Genomic DNA, 21,790 nt, shown 5'->3' on the forward strand with positions numbered 1-21,790 from the left:
TAAAAGTGAACATTAACTTTGTTAAAAGTCCAAATACCCACAGGTACAAACATCTGACTGGCACTACCCCTCTAGGTATCCCACGCAGGATTCTCATTGCATCATTATATGCAACATGCAGCTTCTGGATGTTGCATTGCTTGTAAGATGACCACAAGGAAGCAGTATATAGTGCTGTGCAATACGTTTTAAGCCAGTGGTTCTCAACCAAGAGAGGCCAGCAGTGATCACTGACTGTTTTTTAGGTGCTTGTTCAGATTAAATAGAACAAAATACAAAGCATTAATGTACAAAGCGTGGATGTTTTAATCCAGTACATTTGTTATTATTATCATCATTTGTCACATCCTGTTTATGACAGTTGAAATATATAACATTCATATAAGAAATAAAATTGTCTCCTGTAAACTGTATGTGGAGTTAAATAGACCTATACTACTGTACTTTAATGTCAGTTATGAGGGTGGTACTTCAAGAGCCATATATTTTATGAGGTGGTACTCATTGAGAAAAGTTTGAGAACCACTGCTTTAAGCAAAGCCACTGAACAGAAGCTGAACTTACATGCAGTGGTATTTTCCTGGATATAGCGCTTACAACATTGTCTATATAAATATATATATATCTAATCGTCATCATTCATTTGATCAGTAATAAAGTGACCCACGTATTTCACCTTTTTACAAACCTCAAGAGTAGGGCTGGGTATCGTCACTGATCTCTAGAATGGATTCGATTCCGATTCACATGGATCGATTCGATCCATGATTCGATTCGTTTTGGTTTGATTTGAATCGAGGAAATTTTGCCTCAGACAGCCAGAAATATTATTTTATAATTCTGATTTTTATATCTATAAAAAGAGAGCTGACACTTGTGAGACTTTATCAAAGGTGTAAGCATCACAGCAGATGTCAAAGTAATTGAGGATAAAACAGAAAAACATGAAGGAGATTTTACTGGCCTGGCTTTTTAAATCAGATAACCTTAAAAATATTCTGCACTCAAACAAAACTGAAGAAAACCATAAATCAACATATAAACATTACCTGGTGCTGCTGAAGTGAAGCAGAGCAAAGTTACAGAGGTTTTATTAGAGACACAGCCAAGCATTTTGCAGTTTCGCATAATTTTAAAAAGTTTACATTTATTCAGTATTGAGACTTACTTGTCAGAAGTCAGTTAAATAAAAAAGAAAAGAAAAAAAACCAGCGGCTGACAGCGCTGTAAACAATGGTAGACTGGTGGTTAACAAGCAAGCGAATAATGCAGAAAACAGATTTTTAGATGGAGTACACAGAGAGAGACAGAGAAAGAGCTGTACATGAAGTGTCATTTTATCGTGGTGGAAGCAACAGCAAAAGTAAGAGGGAATTCATGACAATTTATGTGAACCGAAATGGATCTTCATTTGCTGCTGGTTCAGTCAATATTGTTTGGAGAGTGATGAAACCTGGAGCTTCCGAATCTAGTGCAAAAAAGACGTAAACACAAAGCGCAGACCCGGCAAAACATCAGAATCTGTGAGCTGTCGGCTTTTAGCCCCAACAGCGTGTCCGTGTGAGAAAGCCAACATCTCACTGATTGTGATGCGTCACCGGGTCCGCACTTTGTGTTTATGTCTTTGTGCAGAATCTGTGTTCCTGCTCTCATTTACTGTTTTAGCTGTTTGGTGGTTGTTGGAATTTTGTGAGGTTTGACCTGGATTCTGTAGATTCTGGAGTTTTGGGGAAAATAATTTTATATTTACAAATTGATTCAGGATTTTAATGAATCGATATCGAGTTATTCATGCTCAAATCAATTTTGGTTGGTGAATTGGTAAATTGTCCAGATATCTGGCAGACTAGTTCAGAACTCAAATTCAGACTCGTCCTCTACAAACAAGAAGTCCTGACATAAAGCCAGATGGTCTGTCCTTCAAGCTCAGGTCCTTTACCAGAGGCCCAGGCGCTTGAGGGTCCTGCGAAGTTTCTTAGCTGTTCGTAGGACTGCGCTCCTGATGTTCGTGGGATCTGCTGGAGCCACTCAGCTAGTTGGGGAGTCACTGCACCTAGTGCTCCAATTACCACTTGGACCACTGTTACCTTCACACTCCAGATCTTCTTGAGCTCTTCTCTGAGCAGTGGCGTGTCTAGAAAATTTTTGTTGGGGGGGCCAGGTAGGGGCACAGATTTGGAGAAGGGTGGCAGATGTAATTGGCAGATAATGTTTAAAAAACATTCTACCAACCGTTAACCATAATTTAATAACCCTATAAACCTAATAACCGAATGCGCTTTTAACTCTTATTAGAATGAGATTTTAACCACTACGGTGCAAAGTTTTTAGATACTATGTTGATAGAGTACAAGAGATACAATCAGTGCTTTGTCACTGTTTACTCAGCATTCAAGGACAGCAATATTTGCATAGTATTTTTACTGACATATAGTGCACATATGTTTTGGGCAAAAACATTTTTGAATATTAAAATACAAACATCTCTAACAAACAAATTGACAAATTAGCCAATGCCAATGTAAAACTTTATCTGCCTATTAAAAAAAGAAGATAATCTTCTCACAAACTGGTGTTTGATTTTGAAACAGGAAAAAAGTGGGGAAACAACTGAAAAGACTAACATTTGAATAAAACCTGAAAGCAAGTAAATACTTTCTATGCTGCCTTATGGTAAGCTTTGGTAATATTGATAAAGAACAACACTGGCTGATGATGAAATACAGTCAGCTGGCATGGTAACACTGCCAGTATTAACTGGGACAGAAAATCGGGCATTTTGACTAGAGACCGGCCCACTAGGAATTAAAGCCATAAAGCCTTTGAATGAAAACAAACGCTGTTGTGACAGTGATGTACACTGTCTTGTTGGTATATGTATGATTTCTATACATTTTAAGTCAGATAAAAACTTTGGTTGTAAGATTTAGATAATTATTTAATAAAAGCTAGATATTTTAAATGAGAATAAGAAAGTAAATGGTAAATGGCCTGCATTTGTATAGCGCTTTTCTAGTCCCCAAGGACCCCAAAGCGCTTCATACTACATTCAGTCATTCACACACACATTCACACACTGGTGATGGCAAACTACATTGTAGCCACAGCTGCCCTGGGGTGCACTGACAGAGGCGAGGCTGCCAGACACTGGCGGCACCGGGCCCTCTGACCACCACCAGTAGGCAAACATGGGGTTAGTATCTTGCCCAAGGATATTTGGCATGCAGGCAGGAGGAAGCCTGGGATCGAACCACCGACCTTCTGATTAGTGGCTGACCTGAACTACAGCCAGGTGGTAGAGCAGGTATTTCTTTGTGCCCCCCCCTTTCCCTGTTAATGCCCTACCTGGCCCCCTGGGCGGATCTAGGAACGTTTTGCCCCCTGGCAAAACTTTCCTAGACCCGCCCCTACACAGTTACCAGCTGTCAGCTGCTTAGAAAAGGATGCTGGTGTTATTCGTCTCTCAGAAACAGTTCATAACTTCCCTTCAACTCATTCATGTCACCTAAAAGGTAAACCTGTTTCTCCATCACAGCTCTGATGATTCAGTAAGGACATCTCCTGGTTTCATCTTCATGTTTCCCTCTCATCACATAACCAAACCAATATCATAACCAGCAGGTTTACAGCTGTGGCTCCAGCAAACATCAGCTGATACTAGAAATTAATATTAAATAAATTCTAACAACAGCTGATCAAGCTTAAAAGTGCTGCTGTTGTTTACCGCGACATCCGCTGGTTTCCTCTTTCTGGCGCAAAGTGGGCGATAAACAAACAAGAGAGAAAAGCCGATCAGCTGATCATTGATCAGTTTCATGATTGAAGTAGCAACAGGAGAGGCAGGGGGAGAGAATGAGAGAAGAAGATGCAGCTGTGCAGCGTAACGACAGAATAACTCCAGCTTTGTGCCTTTTTTTCATTATAGCGAAAGTACGGGACAAACTGTGTCTCTTCTCAGCTCAATACGAAACGCATAATATTTTCTCTGAATGAGGGACCATTCCACTTTTTTAAGGAGCCGTTGGCAACTCTACTAACTAAACTTATGAATAAAATAAAGTTCACTATCAGTAACATCATAGCACCCACCCAGCTGTATAGAAACTCCGTCATGCTAGCTAGTAGCAGTACGAGTTATTGTAACTGACTGTAAAAAGTCAGCACAACGAAAATAAACTCCACCTGAACTTGGTTTATATCTGACCCAGATAGACTGCAGGCCATAACTTCTTACCTGAAGTTCAGTTCACCTGACACTCGGACTGGCGGCTGCCTCGGGGCTCTCCTCCTGCCTCCCCTTCCCTCATCCACCTGCTGGCCTCTGTGGAAGCCCCGCCATAGCCACCACCAAACAACTGAGTTATTTTTACACATCGACCTGCATCTGGCCAATCCACCACCTCTCATTGTTCATGCCGTTACAAAAAAAAATAAAAAATAAGTCACTGGGCATATGCCCGGTATGCCCGATGGCCAGTCCAGCTATGTTAACCTGGGGTGGCCAGTCTGGTTGGGGGGGTGGCCGCTGGAAACGCCACTGTCTCTGAGCCCTTGGTATGTCTCCAGCTTCTCGTGTTCCTTCATCCTGATGTTGCTGTCATTCAGTATTGCTACATCTATCACTGTTGCCATCTTCCTCTGCTTGTCTTTCACTACTATATCTGGTTGGTTAGCCATCACCATTTTATCCGTCTGTATCTGGAAGTCAATTTTAACCACCCTAGGGGGCGTCTCCCATTTTGACCTTGGGATTTCCAGGCCATACTCAGCACAGATATTTCTGTATACTATGGCGTTCCATGTATGCCCTGCCTGCTAATATCTTGCACTCTGCTGTTATGTGTTGGATTGTCTCAGGGGCATCTTTACACAGCCTCTATGGATCTTGTGTTCAAAGCTTGTTTCTGTGCTGACATGATTAATGGCAGGACTACAGGTTGAATGACTGACTGAGCAGCAGCCTGAATGGCTGAGTGTAGTGATGGTTGTGGTGGAAGAGAAGCAGGTGGTAGTGTGGATGATGGAGCTAAGGGCGACTGAGTGGTAGTAATGGCGGTTGGGGAGAAGGCTGGACTGTGCTCTGGGGAGAAGGCTGAATGACTGACTGAGGAGCATCCTGAGCAGCTGAGTGTAGTGATGGTTGTGGGAGCAGATGTAGGACAGCTGGTGGTGTAGGTTCCCCTGAGCCTGCAATGCGGATGAAGGGTGCAGGCACCTGCTGGACACCAGTCGCTCCCACCTGAAGAGTAGGTACAGGTGCAGAGATCGGCTGGGTCCTGGCGGGCCTCACCTCAGGGGTTGGCACAGGTTTCGGCAGGGACTGGGCGGCTGCTGTCCCCACCCGAGGAGCTGATACGGGTGCAGGGACCAGCAGAGCCTCAGCCAATCCGAAAACCAGAACAGGGAACAGCTGGGCGCCAGCCCCCCTCACCTGGGGAACTGAGGCAGGTGCAGGGGAGTGCTGAGCCACAGCTATCCCTAGAGCACAAGGGGCCTGGGAGGCGGGCCTAGAAAGAACAGACTGCAAGAGATTAATTCCCTGCCCTGAGTGAGCGGATGAGAAACAGCACTCTGACTTCGCAGATTTAAGTGTGCTAAAGCTGTAGCTTACAGGCACTAAAGCACCACCTTCAGGGTTTACAACCTCTAGAGAAGTGTGATCTGCTGATGCACCAACAGTCTTTGAGCTTCTTTCTTCGGAACTAACCATGCTTATACTGTCAGAGGAGGGGTTAATAGCCAATGTAAACATAGTCCCGTGCACCGGAAAGGCAGATGAAACAAAGTCTTTTACCTCCGGATCGCTGGAAATAGTCTCGTTGTAGCAGCTGCTGTTGCGCTACTGAGAGCCCCGTCTGCTGCTGCTGTGGCGTGGAATCTCAGTTTGACGAGGCGACCTCCACGGTTACCCCGTCTCCTGCGTCGCTTCCGCACATCCAGTGGCAGTGGTAAGGAACGCCAGTGTGGTGGTGTTACTTCCAAATCGGGAGGCAGAAAGCCTTGGTTGTCATTTCCAAACCGAACTAAAGCTTGGGTAGATAAGCCTATTTCCAATAATGTCTGGCGATCATAAAACAATGTAGGGCTGACATGTTGCACAAAATTGACTAAAAGCAATAAAAAAATAAATAAATAAATAAAAGAGAGCAATAGATGGCGTGCCAAACACACAGGTGCCATGTTGGCCACCTGACCTAAGCCTAATCGAGATGGAGAGCAGAGTGAAGGCATGCAATGCAAATAAATAAACATGTTCAGTATAATATATCTATATTTTTGTAATGTTGTTTAATTTATATAGCAAATGTAACACAGTAAGGGGAATTGTTGAAAAGAATATATCAATGGGCCAATAGGCTCGACTATACGAGCACACGGGTGAGTTTAAATGAGACACAGAGACAAGAATGTAACTCAAAAGAACCAGCCAACTTTAGTGAAATAAACCATAAGGTTGAGAAGCACAGGTTAAAGACACTTTACAATGGTAGAAAGGAAGCTTACAAAAATTAAAAGAAAAGTAAAACACATAAACTACTAAAGCAATGACTTGGCCAAGTGTTACTTTTGGTTTTCAATGTCCGGGTTTCAATGCTCGGGTTTCAATGTTTGGGTGCACCCTAGTAACATGACTCCTTAACTCTTATAGAAACAGTTACACAAATCCAATGTACATTCAAATGAAAATCTCACACTCTTTTCACATGTGGAGAATGTTCTACACAACAGCTCATTATTTAAAGTCCCAAATAAAAAATGTCCAAGGGGTAGTGTCCAAAAAATTCCCAGGGTGTGAAAGAAAATAGGGGTGAGAGAATGTCAGTCAGTGGTCTTATGTATAACCAGCTGTGCGTGAAAGTGTGAGTGTGTATAGGAATTTCTTTTACTTATGTATTAACACTTATTTTATTATTATTATTATTATTATTATTATTATTATTATTATTATTATTATTTTATTGTATAATGCCTTGGTGCCACTGGATTTTAACATGTCTGACACACATACCGCAAGACAAATGGTGGGGGTCTAGTAAGGAAGTTGGGGGGAAGCAGACACTCCACACGAAGAGTCTTTTGTCTCTTCAAGGACTTCAAGGAGGTAGCCAGTAGAGCAGGGCGATATGGCCAAAAATATTTATCACGATATATATTTGAAAATTTGCGATAACGATATAACCGACGATATAATTGATGCGAGACAAAATACAACTCCACAACATTACTAGCGCAAAAAGACAACCTTCCATTTATTTTCACTTAAACAAGAAGCTGGTTTTTATGTACATTAAAGCTTTATAAAAATGTAACAGTGCAAATGCAAATTCCTTGCTGAAAGTTTAACCAAAAGGCATTTCCAGTAGAAATGGGCTGACATATCCTGAGCATAACCATGTATAATATCCACTGAAGTTAAAAAGAGGTGCTTTGCAACATTAAACTGCAGTGTGCAGTACGCATTTTTCGGACCATAAGGTGCACGGGATTATAAGGCACATTAAGCGAAACAAAGCAGTCAGATAAATCAAACTTTATTAAACTCATTCTTCTTGCTTCCTCCACTTCTGTACCATTGATTCATTAATGTTGAATTCTCTGGCAGCTGCTCTATTCCCATGTTGTTGCAGTATATTAATGACTAACCTCGTATTGTGAATGGATTATCTCAGTTGTTCTCCTGACTGAAGTTTGGTCCGTTTACAGTATCCTGCCATGCGATTGCATTTGTCTCTAACCATGAAGAACCTTCACGTTAACTTTTATAAGTGGAAAAGTGTTAGTGTTCGTCCTCCAGCTTCACTGTTTATGTTATGCTAACATAGCTGTGTCGCTAGCGATCACGTAGCACATCATTATATACCAGCTAGCCCAATTTCAGTAACCCTACAAACGTCACTGCTGTTTAGTTTCCTGTCTTCATTTATGTTGGAAGTGATAGCAGAGCTGTACGTTTGATTTTTTTCAGAAATCTCTCAGTCAGAACATGCTATATCATGCTTAGGTAACTAGCGAAACTAGCGAGCTAACTTCCGCTAGCTTCCTGCTAACTTCTAACTCCGTTAAATGTAATACATTTTGTTTTCATGGATGCCTGGAAGTTAAACTTTATAGTTACACCTGGTAAAGCAGCAATGCTGATCGTTTTATTAAAGATGAAAGAATTTAGACAGTTTTTAACTCTAAGTGATGCTGCAGTGTTGTTTGACCTGAAACATACGGAGTTTAGGACCCAGATTACTCCCAGATTTAAGAGCATCTTAGTCCGACAAATACGACAATAACGACGGCCGCTTGCATGTTCTGCAAAAAAATGTGCTTTGTTGTGTATCTGACGGACAAACACCAAACTAGTTCCACATCACTGAAGTTGCACCATTTTTACAAACCAATTCTGGTTCATCTGTTTCACTCAACAATCGGCCATGTGCGTATGAAAACAAAGGCACTGCGCATGCGCGTTTTACTCCCATTCTATCGCGATATTTCATTTTCCTATCGTTGCCTAACATTATACCGGTATTACCGTGAACGGTATAATATGGCCCAGCCCTAGTAGCCAGGGAGTGTGAACTAGGGCTGGGCGATATATCGAGTTTTTTAAAAATATCGATATATTTTCATACGAGATATAAGATGTGACAATATCGTTTATATCAATATAGTCTATGTTACGTTATAATTATACTTGTGGAGCCGCAGGTTTGCCTCTCTTTCGTCCACTTTTGTCTCTACGCAACGTTACTCGGCCTCGCCTCTCCTTCACTGAACACAACTCCCCCTCCCCCATAGCTTCACCTGCAGGCAATGACAAGATGAAAGCGGAAAATCTCCGTTAGCGAGTTACCGTGCGTGGGGCTGGATGGCGTCAACGTGTTAGCGAGCAAACCGCGCTAGCGAGCTAACCGCGCTAACGACATGCAGCCCGGAGGGGCACGGCCTAAAATCCTTTCATTTTTTCAAAAATCGACAGTGCGCCTTATGTATGAATTCTGGTTGTGCTTACTGACCGCGAACCGATTTTATGTGGTACACAGCGCTCAGCAATCTGTCAAAAAATGTTTTAATATGACTTTGCTAAGCTACGGAGCTGCACCGCTTGATGGATTGTCGGAGGATTATGGCTACCGAGGAGGAGCCTCGCGGAGTGATACGTACTGTGTGTGTATAAGGACCACAAATGGCACCTGTTCAGAGACGTGGTGCAGCTGTGAAATCTGTCTCTTTGTTATTATGCTCAGCGTCTATTAGTTTACATTTTGACTGCACAATTGTGAGCTTTTTGTTATGCACAAAAACAACATTGTTTTCTTTTATTTATGGACCATGATTATTTAATAAATGCTGATAATTTATTTTTGAGTAATTTCTTCATGTACATCTACGCTGTATGTAAATAAAAGTGCCCGTGTGACATCTGGGACACAGCGTGACTAAGAACTCTCTTTTTGTTCTTAACTTATGGCTTAAAAAAAAAAAAAGAAAATCGAGATATATATCTTATATCGCCATCCAGCTAAAAAATATCGAGATATGAATTTTGGGTCATATCGCCCAGCCCTAGTGTGAACCTTAAGGTGTGAAACAGCTGTGTACTGCCTTTTGTTCCTGAAGAAGGTATTTAACTGACAGCCATGCTAGGCTCAGTGAGACTCTGCTGACCCTGCTCTGCGGTCATGCAGGCTCTCCACAAGCTTGGTGTTCTGTTCTTTGTGTGTTTGGATTAAAGAATGTTAGCTACCACTCACCGCTTGTCTGCAGGCTTTATTTAAATGGAAAACTTCCACAACAGAGTGATACAGTCCTACCACACAGCAAGGTGCAGCAGATCATCAAGTGGAAAAGAAGTGAATCTCAGTCTCTCTACGTCCAGGTGGGAAGGCTCGCCATCTATTTCAAACCCTGACCTGTCAACAGACAGGGTCAGAAGAGCAATTCAAATATTAATTATGCTGTTCAAGCTATAATTCACAATTTAGGATTTTGTTGAAATCACATTCAACATCAATTTGCAATTAAAATACTCAAATTTGCAAAAATAAAACATCTCTCTTACACAAACTATGCATTAAACCAAGTAAAGTCAGTGCATATACGACAGTTATTAATCAAACAATTCAGATAAATTCAGTTTCTCAACAATAAAATGCAAAACAGACTTAACTGAGACATACAATATGTGCTCACCGATCTCAGTGCATCACGGCCGAATACAATGGTATGCGGGGCTCTAAATAACGTAACAGGACATGTTGTTTTTCTCTTTAATAACTGCAATACGACGTGAAGGAAAATAAACATAAGTTGCGCTTCAAGTGTTACCTTACTTCTGGAAGCAGATTGAGATGAACTTTCAGGCAGTTGATAACAACTAGAGCTAATGAAGGCTAACAGTTTAGCTCCACACGGTACTTTCTAAAATCGCCAGAAAACTGCAGCATTCGCCTGTTTACTCACTGTGGCTTCTTTTAACATGAAAGGTAGCTGATAACCAGCGAACTTGGTTGCAACTTATATCTAATACTTTTTCCTGCTCAAAAGCTTCAGTCTCTCTTTTCTCCTGCCAGCATGCAACTACCTCCACACATAGCAGCGAACACAGAGCACATGGGTGGGACATACAGCGGCAGGCTGCTCTGCCATTGGTCAAAGCATACTGGGACCTGTGCATTTCGATTGGTTGGGCAGGCTGTCCATCTCTCCTCATATCAGTCCTTAAAGTGGTACCCTCATTGTATGTGGGTTACAAACAACATGTATGTGGAGTGACAGTCACCTTCAAGGGAGGCAGACAACTGGTATTTGACATGGGTTTGTATGAAACTAAGCAAAGTTACAAGAACAACATTTATTATTTGAACATGATCACAGTAAGCATATATAACAATGGCTGAGTATATGAAAATGCAGATCAAACCTACTTTGAGACACATATCTATGCTTTAAGGTAAGTCCGTGGGAGAATATGTTTCCATCTTTCCACGTATTTTATACTGGATATATATTTTTAACCCCCTCCCCCCAACAAAACCCCCAAAACAAAACAACAACAACAACAAAAAGCAAAAAAAGCAGTACAACTTAAATGTGACAGCAATAACATAAAGTTAGGCAAGACTGAGGCTGAAAAGGTCAAAGTTGCAGTAAGTGAAGGTAAGGTGTCTATGAAGTGTCCGGTCCGTGATCTTCCCCACTTTCCTCAGGCACCAGTTCTTGTAGACATCCTGGAGGGGGCTAAGCTCACCTCCAATTATCCGTTCAGAACACCGCACCACTCTCTGAAGAGCTTTGCGGTTGAAGGTCCTGAGGATGCGGGGGCTCATGCCAAATCTCTTCAGTCTCCTGAGAAAGAAGAGGTGCTGCTGCGCATTCTTCACTGTTTTGTTCATGTGAACAGACCATGTGAGATCCTCTGCCAGATGTACACCTAGGAAATGGAAGCTGCTCACTCTCTCCACAGCAACGCCGTTGATGGTGATGGGGGTGTGTGCTTCTCTACAACTCTGGAAGTCCACTATCAACTCCTTTGTCTGTGTGACTTTGAGGGTGAAATGGTTCTCCAGGCACCACTGTGTCAGGGCGCTGACCTCCTCCCTGTAGGCTGTCTCATCACCTTTGGTGATAAGACCCTCCACTGTTGTGTCATCCGCCAACTTCACAATGGTGTTGGAGTTGCTAGTGGCCGTGCAGTCGTAGGTGTAGAGTGAGTATAGGAGAGGGCTCAGTGCACACCCCTGTGGAGCACCAGTATGTGTGTGGCATCTGTCAGACAGCTGCAGAGAGAGCTGCTCAATCCTAGGTTCTGCAGTTGTCTGTCCAGCTTCGAGGGAACGATGGTATTGAATGCTGAGCTGTAATCTACAAACAGCATCCTTTTCTCCATGTGCGAGAGGGCAGTATGTAGTGTCAGGGCTATGGCATCATCAGTGGACCTGTTGGGGTGGTATTCAAATTTTAGAGGGTCCAGTGAGTTGGGTAGTCCAGAGCAGATGAAGTCCCTGACCAGCCTCTCAAAGTATTGCTCACGAAGGGGGTCAGGGCTACTGGTCGGCAGTCATTCAGTGATGAGATGGTGGAGGATTTGGGTACAGGGACGATGATGGCTGTTTTGAAGTAGGCTGGGGCTGCAGACAGAGAGAGGGAAAGGTTGAAGATGTGTGGAAACACTCCAACCAGCTCGACCTCAAGCATGACTTGAGGACACAGCCGGGATTCACATCCAGACTAGTAGCTTTGCATGCATTCACCTTTTTGAAGCACTTCCACACATCCTCCTCAGCACTGACGTCATCCACAATGCATACATTGTCCGGTATCCTGGTATAGGAATAGCAATAAAGTGTGTTAAAGACAGACCTTAAAAAACACTGTAGTACTGGTAAAGAACAAGAAAATTAAAAACGAGACAAAAATCAGTTTTGCACAAATTTTATTCTTGTTGGGATTTTTTCCCCTTAAATCTACTCCTTAAATTGTGTAAGTGTTCAAAACATTTAATCAATATATTTTAAACTAGTTTATAACTAGGCAAATAGTTATGGCAACAACCAGTGGCGGAGCGGGGGGGTGGCTTACTGGGCTTAAGCCCGGGTTGTTTTCTCAGAAGCCCGGGGTAATTTTTTCATAGTTAGATGCCTGGCTGACAACTGTATAAAACAAAAAACTACACACAATATTCGAAGCACATAGTGCACACTGTGGGAATTTACGACTGTGCGTAAATCCCCCCTAATAATGGTATGATCTGAACTCAGGCACTAAGTGGGGTGGGGCAGTTGCTGACTACGAGTGCGCTGTTGGAGAAACGGAGCCAGGCAGACAGAGGAGAACTGAAGTTTGACCAGGTACCAAAGCAAATCATTCATACTGTACAAATAATGTAAATATGAAGGTGTATCACAAAAGATATCAAACTGATCACTTGACCCATTATTACGTTAGGCTACTTGCTCTTCAAGTGAATCAACAAATGGCGAAATGAAAAGCTGAAGAACAACAATGCTGTTTTTTTAGAGAGTCTTAGCGTACATGTTTGTTTATTTCATATTTTCAGTTGTTACTAGGGGTGTGGGAAAAAATCGATACTGTGTAGTATCATGATATTTTGTTTTCTAATAATGTATCGATACAGGGACAGCAGAAATCGATATTTTGTTACAAAAAAAGTTTTTGTGGAATGGAACATGCTCTGACTTCAGAGCATGTTGATCCTTTTTCTGAGCAAAAGATTAACTTTTTTTTGGCAGCAATAAACATGACAGTTTACTTATTTTAATTTAAGACATTTTTTTTTATTTTAATTAAGTTTAAAACTTTTTTATTTAATGTAAAATTATATTTTGTTTTAATTTACTTTCAAATTCTTCAGTTGCTGAAGGGGCTGCATAGTTTTCAAAAATTGCATAGTTCAGAATAGCTATAATTGTACCAGATGGTTGCATTCAGTTAAGTTGGACTAGACTGTAATACAAACCGTTCAGTTTGTCAACATTAAAACTGACTGAAATGAGAGAAAGACTGAGTGTGAGACTTTGATATTAGATAAAATGAATATTGATAAAGTTTACCTTTATGTACAGAATTCGAATATCGCAAAATATTTTAAAAAATTGTAATAATATCGTATCGTGCGTTAAGTATTGTGATAATATCGTATCGTGGGATGTATGGCGATTCCCACTTCTAGTTGTTACCCTCCACAGCTAAATAAATCGGTTTCAGTAATGTACTGATATACAAGAATGGACATAAGGGGCTTCTTTCAAAGAAAAAACTCTGGTAGTATTTTATATATTATGCTTTGTTCAGTATATTTCTATGCAAAACAAGAGGAACTTCAATACACAGCAGTATATTCACAGTTTAAACCAGATATTTACATACACTTTATGGAAAACACAAGAACATTTTTTTTACTGTTAAACATCAATTTAGAGTAAACTTGTTTTGTTTTGGATAAATAAATATTGAAATATCTTTTGAATTAGTTAAATGTCAGAATAAAGAGAGACAGAGCTGTGTATTTTTATCACTTTGATCAAATTTAGGAGTACATGTACATTAAGTTTATTGTTAATTAATAAGAAAACTCCAGACAATTCTATTCTGAGCTGAAGAAGCTTCTGATAGGTTAGTAGAGTCCATCTGAGTAAATTGGTGGCACAACTGTGGATGCATATAAGGCAAAACACAGAGCCTGTTTCTTTGAAATGGGAAAATCAAGAGATGTCAACCAAAACACCAGGAAAATAATTGTGGAGCTCCATAAGTGTGGCTCAGTTTTGAATACAATTTGGTGCCATTTACAATTAAGAAATACAGACAATTTATCTCTTTACTCTTAAAGTTAACAAATATGTTTTTTATATTTATCAATCTAAAAAAATAAACATTTAGTCTGATTTGATGTTACAATTAAAAAAGTGTTTGTGTTTTGATCTGAAGAGTTTGTAAATATCTGGTTTCAACTGTATATTTGATGATTGTCAGCACTAAGATCCGGTCTTTTATCAGTTCCCAGAGTCAGAACCAGACACGGAGAAGCTGCATTCAGCTTTTATGCTCCTTATATCTGGAACAAACTCCCAGAAAGCCTCAGATCAGCTGAAACACTCAGTTTATTTAAATCCAGGTTGAAGACTCACCTGTTCTCAGCTGCATTTGAATAAAGCACCAAATCCACACTTTAAGCTTAAATTTCAAAACTTACATTTAACTACTGATTTTATCTACTGTTCTGATTTTATCTGTTTTGATTTTATATACTGTTGTTTGTTTGTTTGTTTGTTAATTAGTTAGTTAGTTTATTTGCTTGTTTTAATCAATTTTAAATCATGTTTTTATTTGTTCTTGTTTCTAATGTCTCTGTAAAGCACTTTGAATCACCTTGTTGTTGAATTGTGCTATACAAATAAACTTGCCTTGCCTTGCCTTGCCTTGCCTTGCCTAAGAGGGAGAGAAAGGAACAGAGAGAGAGAGGAGAATGAGGACAGAACAGAGATGGAACAAGAGCAGGTGAGACACACATGTTAGTCAAATGGTTGTTTACCAAAAGTATCACCGTATCATAGGTACTCATGTATCTCGTACCTAGTGTTTCTTTTTAGGTTTGCTATTTTTCAAATTCTACATTTATTAAGTTATGCAGGCTTTTTTGCACAACAAGGCTAAATAATTATATAAACTTTTCTCAATCTAAATAGTGGACTTTGGTAGAATTAAAAAATAAGTGTAGTGCAGGTCTATGATGATTTTTAGTGCTACTATCATCTAGTTCTGATTCCGTCTTGGTTAAGTCCTAAGTAGTCCTGATTTTGAACTGTTGTAGTCCTGTTTTAATTCTGGATCAGTTCTGGGTCTGGTTGAATTGGGGTTTAGTCCTCGTGTCTTGATACAGCCCTGACCTTGTTCTGCCTTGCTCCTTAATTAAAAAACTACTTTTAGGTGTCCTGCACATGTGATATATATTTTTCCCTATATGAAGTCATTCTTTCTTGAACAAAACTCAAAACAGAGCCAATTAATCTTTCAGTCATTTCTACCCCCCCCCCCCCCCCCCCCCCAAAAAAAAAAAAAATCCCACATGCATACCACCATTTAGGGCTAAGCCCCGGGTGTTTCAAATGTCTGGCTCCGCCTCTGGCAACAACTAGGAAATTCTGAATTATTACATGACATCCCATGATGTTTTCAGAATAGAGAAATACAGTAAGTGAGGTTGTCTGGTTGGGTCCGTGACAAAAAGTTCTGTTGTATGCACAGCACTGTTATGAAAAAGGGAGTCACCTGGTATTTGACAAGGGTGTATATGAAACTAAGCAAAGTTACAAAAATAACATTTATTATTTGAACATGATGTCACATGATCACATGATCACTGTAAGAATATATAATAATGGCTCAGTTTGTGAAAATGCAGATTGAACCTCCTATGAGACTCCTAACTACAACTAAAGGTAATTCCTTGGTAGAATAGGATGCTTTTCCATGTATTTTGTAAAATATATCTATATAGATATATATATATATATATATTACCAGAAAAAAGAAAAAAAAGAAAAAAAAAGAGAAAACAAAAAACCAAAGGAAAAAAACCAAAAAAGTACTTAACTTAAATGTGACAGTAATATCATTAATAACCTTCAACTGTCAAACTAATATATTTTTGGAAATATTCTACCTTATCAAGTCTTAATTACTGTTATAATTTAAAAATTGACAATTGTATTTAAAAAATTACTCTAGAAGGAATTGCAAATTGCAAACCATTAACAAAAATTGTAAAATCCTCTACTCCAGATTAAATATGATAAACTTTATCTGAAATAATGTTTTCTTTTGTCTATAGGATGTTGACTACGGCTGGAATATTTGTCTTGTTGTCTATTCTAGGAAAGCTGAGTGGAAATTTGGGTGAGATTAAAAAATGTATCTAAGAAATATAATAAGTAAACGTGAATTCATTACAATTCTAGGACTTGGTTAATTTAACAAATGAAAAGATATTAAGTAAATAACTGATTTGAAGAATTCACATTTAATTATATATTTTAATTAGATCAGTGAAAAAGTGTTTTCAAAAAGATTATAAGAAAAATTCAATTAAAGAAGCTGACTGAAGATATTTTAGTGAAATTACTTACACCACTGGTAATTACATTTGGTAATTCTGTGAATCTTTCTATCTTTTAAATATTAAGGTCAAAATGTTGCCAGACTTGGACAAGTGGCTCAGTCTTCAACGTATGGGAATGCCAAACCCGAAAATGCCATTGATGGGAATCGTGCCAGCAACTACAACCAGGGATCCTGTGCCCATACAAACAACGACTTGAATCCATGGTGGAGACTTGAACTTTTGAAGACATATAAAATCAACACTGTGACTATCACCAACAGACAAGACTGTTGTCCTGAGAGGATCAATGGAGCTGAGATCCGCATTGGAAATTCACTTAATGACAATGGCAATGCGAATCCCAGGTAAATGAGCTATTTATCTTTGAAACTTTGTCATAACCGTCATATATGTGGCAATCATTAATAATGTTTATAAAACAAATGCTACTTCTACACCATTTTTTAGAGTTAAGTCCACAATACAATTTCGAGCAGCATCATAACTATCTGAGAGGGACATTTACACAAATTTTTGTTTTACATTAGTCTTATGTTACTTGTTAATCTTTTTTCTGGTCATTTGTTTTCAGATGTGCTGTAATCTCATCCATCGCTGCTGGGGCATCACAAACCTTTGCATGCAATGGAATGGAAGGTCGCTACATAAACATCATTATTCCTGGGAGAACAGAATACCTGACACTTTGTGAGGTGGAAGTTAATGGTACACTTTCAGGTAAATCTTGTCCAATTCTTCTCGTGTGTTCCACGTTTAATGAACACATAATGGGTTTTGAAGTTCTTCTTATCATATTATTGCTAATATTTGCAACTTTTCAGAGACTAATGTTGCCAGACTTGGACAAGTGAGTCAGTCTTCAACGTATGGGAATGCCAAACCCGAAAATGCCATTGATGGGAATCGTGCCAGCAACTACAACCAGGGATCCTGTGCCCATACAAACAACGACTTGAATCCATGGTGGAGACTTGACCTTTTGAAGACGTATAAAATCAACACTGTGACTATCACCAACAGACAAGACTGTTGCCCTGAGAGGATCAATGGAGCTGAGATCCGCATTGGAAATTCACTTAATGACAATGGCAATGCGAATCCCAGGTAAATGAGCTACTCATCTTTGAAACTTTGTCATAACAGTCATATATGTGGCAATCATTAATTATGTTTATAAAAAATTCTACTTCTACCTCCTTTTTTAGAGTTACGTCCACCATACAATTTCGAGCAGCATCTTAACTATCTGAGAGGGACATTTATACAAATTTTTGTTTTACATTAGTCTTATGTTACTTGTTAATCTTTTTTCTTGTCATTTGTTTTCAGATGTGCTGTAATCTCATCCATCGCTGCTGGGGCATCACAAACCTTTGCATGCAATGGAATGGAAGGTCGCTACATAAACATCGTTATTCCTGGGAGAACAGAATACCTGACACTTTGTGAGGTGGAAGTTGATGGTACACTTTCAGGTAAATCTTGTCCAGTTCTTCTCGTGTGTTCCACATTTAATGAACATATAATGGGTTTTGGAGTTCTTCTTATCATATTATTGCTAATATTTGCAACTTTTCAGAGACTAATGTTGCCAGACTTGGACAAGTGGCTCAGTCTTCAACGTATGGGAATGCCAAACCCGAAAATGCCATTGATGGGAATCGTGCCAGCAACTACAACCAGGGATCCTGTGCCTGTACAAACAACAACTTGAATCCATGGTGGAGACTTGAACTTTTGAAGACATATAAAATCAACACTGTGACTATCACCAACAGACAAGACTGTTGTCCTGAGAGGATCAATGGAGCTGAGATCCGCATTGGAAATTCACTTAATGACAATGGCAATGCGAATCCCAGGTAAATGAGCTATTTATCTTTGAAACTTTGTCATAACCGTCATATATGTGGCAATCATTAATAATGTTTATAAAACAAATGCTACTTCTACACCATTTTTTAGAGTTAAGTCCACAATACAATTTCGAGCAGCATCATAACTATCTGAGAGGGACATTTACACAAATTTTTGTTTTACATTAGTCTTATGTTACTTGTTAATCTTTTTTCTGGTCATTTGTTTTCAGATGTGCTGTAATCTCATCCATCGCTGCTGGGGCATCACAAACCTTTGCATGCAATGGAATGGAAGGTCGCTACATAAACATCATTATTCCTGGGAGAACAGAATACCTGACACTTTGTGAGGTGGAAGTTAATGGTACACTTTCAGGTAAATCTTGTCCAATTCTTCTCGTGTGTTCCACGTTTAATGAACACATAATGGGTTTTGAAGTTCTTCTTATCATATTATTGCTAATATTTGCAACTTTTCAGAGACTAATGTTGCCAGACTTGGACAAGTGAGTCAGTCTTCAACGTATGGGAATGCCAAACCCGAAAATGCCATTGATGGGAATCGTGCCAGCAACTACAACCAGGGATCCTGTGCCCATACAAACAACGACTTGAATCCATGGTGGAGACTTGACCTTTTGAAGACGTATAAAATCAACACTGTGACTATCACCAACAGACAAGACTGTTGCCCTGAGAGGATCAATGGAGCTGAGATCCGCATTGGAAATTCACTTAATGACAATGGCAATGCGAATCCCAGGTAAATGAGCTATTCATCTTTGAAACTTTGTCATAACAGTCATATATGTGGCAATCATTAATTATGTTTATAAAAAATTCTACTTCTACCTCCTTTTTTAGAGTTACGTCCACCATACAATTTCGAGCAGCATCTTAACTATCTGAGAGGGACATTTATACAAATTTTTGTTTTACATTAGTCTTATGTTACTTGTTAATCTTTTTTCTTGTCATTTGTTTTCAGATGTGCTGTAATCTCATCCATCGCTGCTGGGGCATCACAAACCTTTGCATGCAATGGAATGGAAGGTCGCTACATAAACATCGTTATTCCTGGGAGAACAGAATACCTGACACTTTGTGAGGTGGAAGTTGATGGTACACTTTCAGGTAAATCTTGTCCAGTTCTTCTCGTGTGTTCCACATTTAATGAACATATAATGGGTTTTGGAGTTCTTCTTATCATATTATTGCTAATATTTGCAACTTTTCAGAGACTAATGTTGCCAGACTTGGACAAGTGGCTCAGTCTTCAACGTATGGGAATGCCAAACCCGAAAATGCCATTGATGGGAATCGTGCCAGCAACTACAACCAGGGATCCTGTGCCTGTACAAACAACAACTTGAATCCATGGTGGAGACTTGACCTTTTGAAAACATATAAAATCAACACTGTGACTATCACCAACAGACAAGACTGTTGCCCTGAGAGGATCAATGGAGCTGAGATCCGCATTGGAAATTCACTTAATGACAATGGCAATGCGAATCCCAGGTAAATGAGCTATTCATCTTATACGTGATTCAAATTTTGTCATAACAGTCATATATGTGGGAATCATTACCTGTTAATCTGTTTCCTTGTCATTTGTTTTCAGATGTGCTGTAATCTCATCTATCGCTGCTGGGGCATCACAAACCTTTGCATGCAATGGAATGGAAGGTCGCTACATAAACATCATTATTCCTGGGAGAACAGAATACCTGACACTTTGTGAGGTGGAAGTTGATGGTACACTTTCAGGTAAATCTTGTCCAATTCTTCTTGTGTGTTCTGGGTTAAATGAACACATAATGGTTTTTGGAGTACTTCTTATCATATTAATGCTAATATTTGCAACTTTTCAGAGACTAATGTTGCCAGACTTGGACAAGTGGCTCAGTCTTCAACGTATGGGAATGCCAAACCCGAAAATGCCATTGATGGGAATCGTGCCAGCAACTACAACCAGGGATCCTGTGCCCATACAAACAACGACTTGAATCCATGGTGGAGACTTGACCTTTTGAAGACATATAAAATCAACACTGTGACTATCACCAACAGACAAGACTGTTGCCCTGAGAGGATCAATGGAGCTGAGATCCGCATTGGAAATTCACTTAATGACAATGGCAATGCGAATCCCAGGTAAATGAGCTACTCATCTTTGAAACTTTGTCATAACAGTCATATATGTGGCAATCATTAATTATGTTTATAAAAAATTCTACTTCTACCCCGTTATTTAGAGTTACGTCCACCATACAATTTCGAGCAGCATCTTAACTATCTGAGAGGGACATTTATCCAATTTTTGTTTTACATTAGTCTTATGTTACTTGTTAATCTTTTTTCTTGTCATTTGTTTTCAGATGTGCTGTAATCTCATCCATCGCTGCTGGGGCATCACAAACCTTTGCATGCAATGGAATGGAAGGTCGCTACATAAACATCGTTATTCCTGGGAGAACAGAATACCTGACACTTTGTGAGGTGGAAGTTGATGGTACACTTTCAGGTAAATCTTGTCCAGTTCTTCTCGTGTGTTCCACGTTTAATGAACACATAATGGGTTTTGGAGTTCTTCTTATCATATTATTGCTAATATTTGCAACTTTTCAGAGACTAATGTTGCCAGACTTGGACAAGTGGCTCAGTCTTCAACGTATGGGAATGCCAAACCCGAAAATGCCATTGATGGGAATCGTGCCAGCAACTACAACCAGGGATCCTGTGCCTGTACAAACAACAACTTGAATCCATGGTGGAGACTTGACCTTTTGAAAACATATAAAATCAACACTGTGACTATCACCAACAGACAAGATTGTTGCCCTGAGAGGATCAATGGAGCTGAGATCTGCATTGGAAATTCACTTAATGACAATGGCAATGCGAATCCCAGGTAAATGAGCTATTCATCTTATACGTGATTCAAATTTTGTCATAACAGTCATATATGTGGGAATCATTACCTGTTAATCTGTTTCCTTGTCATTTGTTTTCAGATGTGCTGTAATCTCATCTATCGCTGCTGGGGCATCACAAACCTTTGCATGCAATGGAATGGAAGGTCGCTACATAAACATCATTATTCCTGGGAGAACAGAATACCTGACACTTTGTGAGGTGGAAGTTGATGGTACACTTTCAGGTAAATCTTGTCCAATTCTTCTTGTGTGTTCTGGGTTAAATGAACACATAATGGTTTTTGGAGTACTTCTTATCATATTAATGCTAATATTTGCAACTTTTCAGAGACTAATGTTGCCAGACTTGGACAAGT

General features: G+C 39.7%; 1 long non-coding RNA gene across 1 annotated transcript; it reads left to right on the forward strand.

The window, feature by feature from the left end:
* The first annotated feature begins 15,925 nt into the window (after positions 1-15,925).
* On the forward strand, positions 15,926-16,974 carry LOC309717848. The gene is made up of 3 exons (XR_014279828.1): positions 15,926-15,953; positions 16,346-16,410; positions 16,698-16,974. It is a non-coding gene; the product is annotated as an uncharacterized lncRNA (long non-coding RNA).
* The last annotated feature ends 4,816 nt before the right edge of the window (positions 16,975-21,790 follow it).

This window comes from Aulonocara stuartgranti, assembly GCF_965226115.1.
Source record: "Aulonocara stuartgranti genome assembly, chromosome: 11".
Lineage (NCBI taxonomy): Eukaryota > Metazoa > Chordata > Actinopteri > Cichliformes > Cichlidae > Aulonocara > Aulonocara stuartgranti.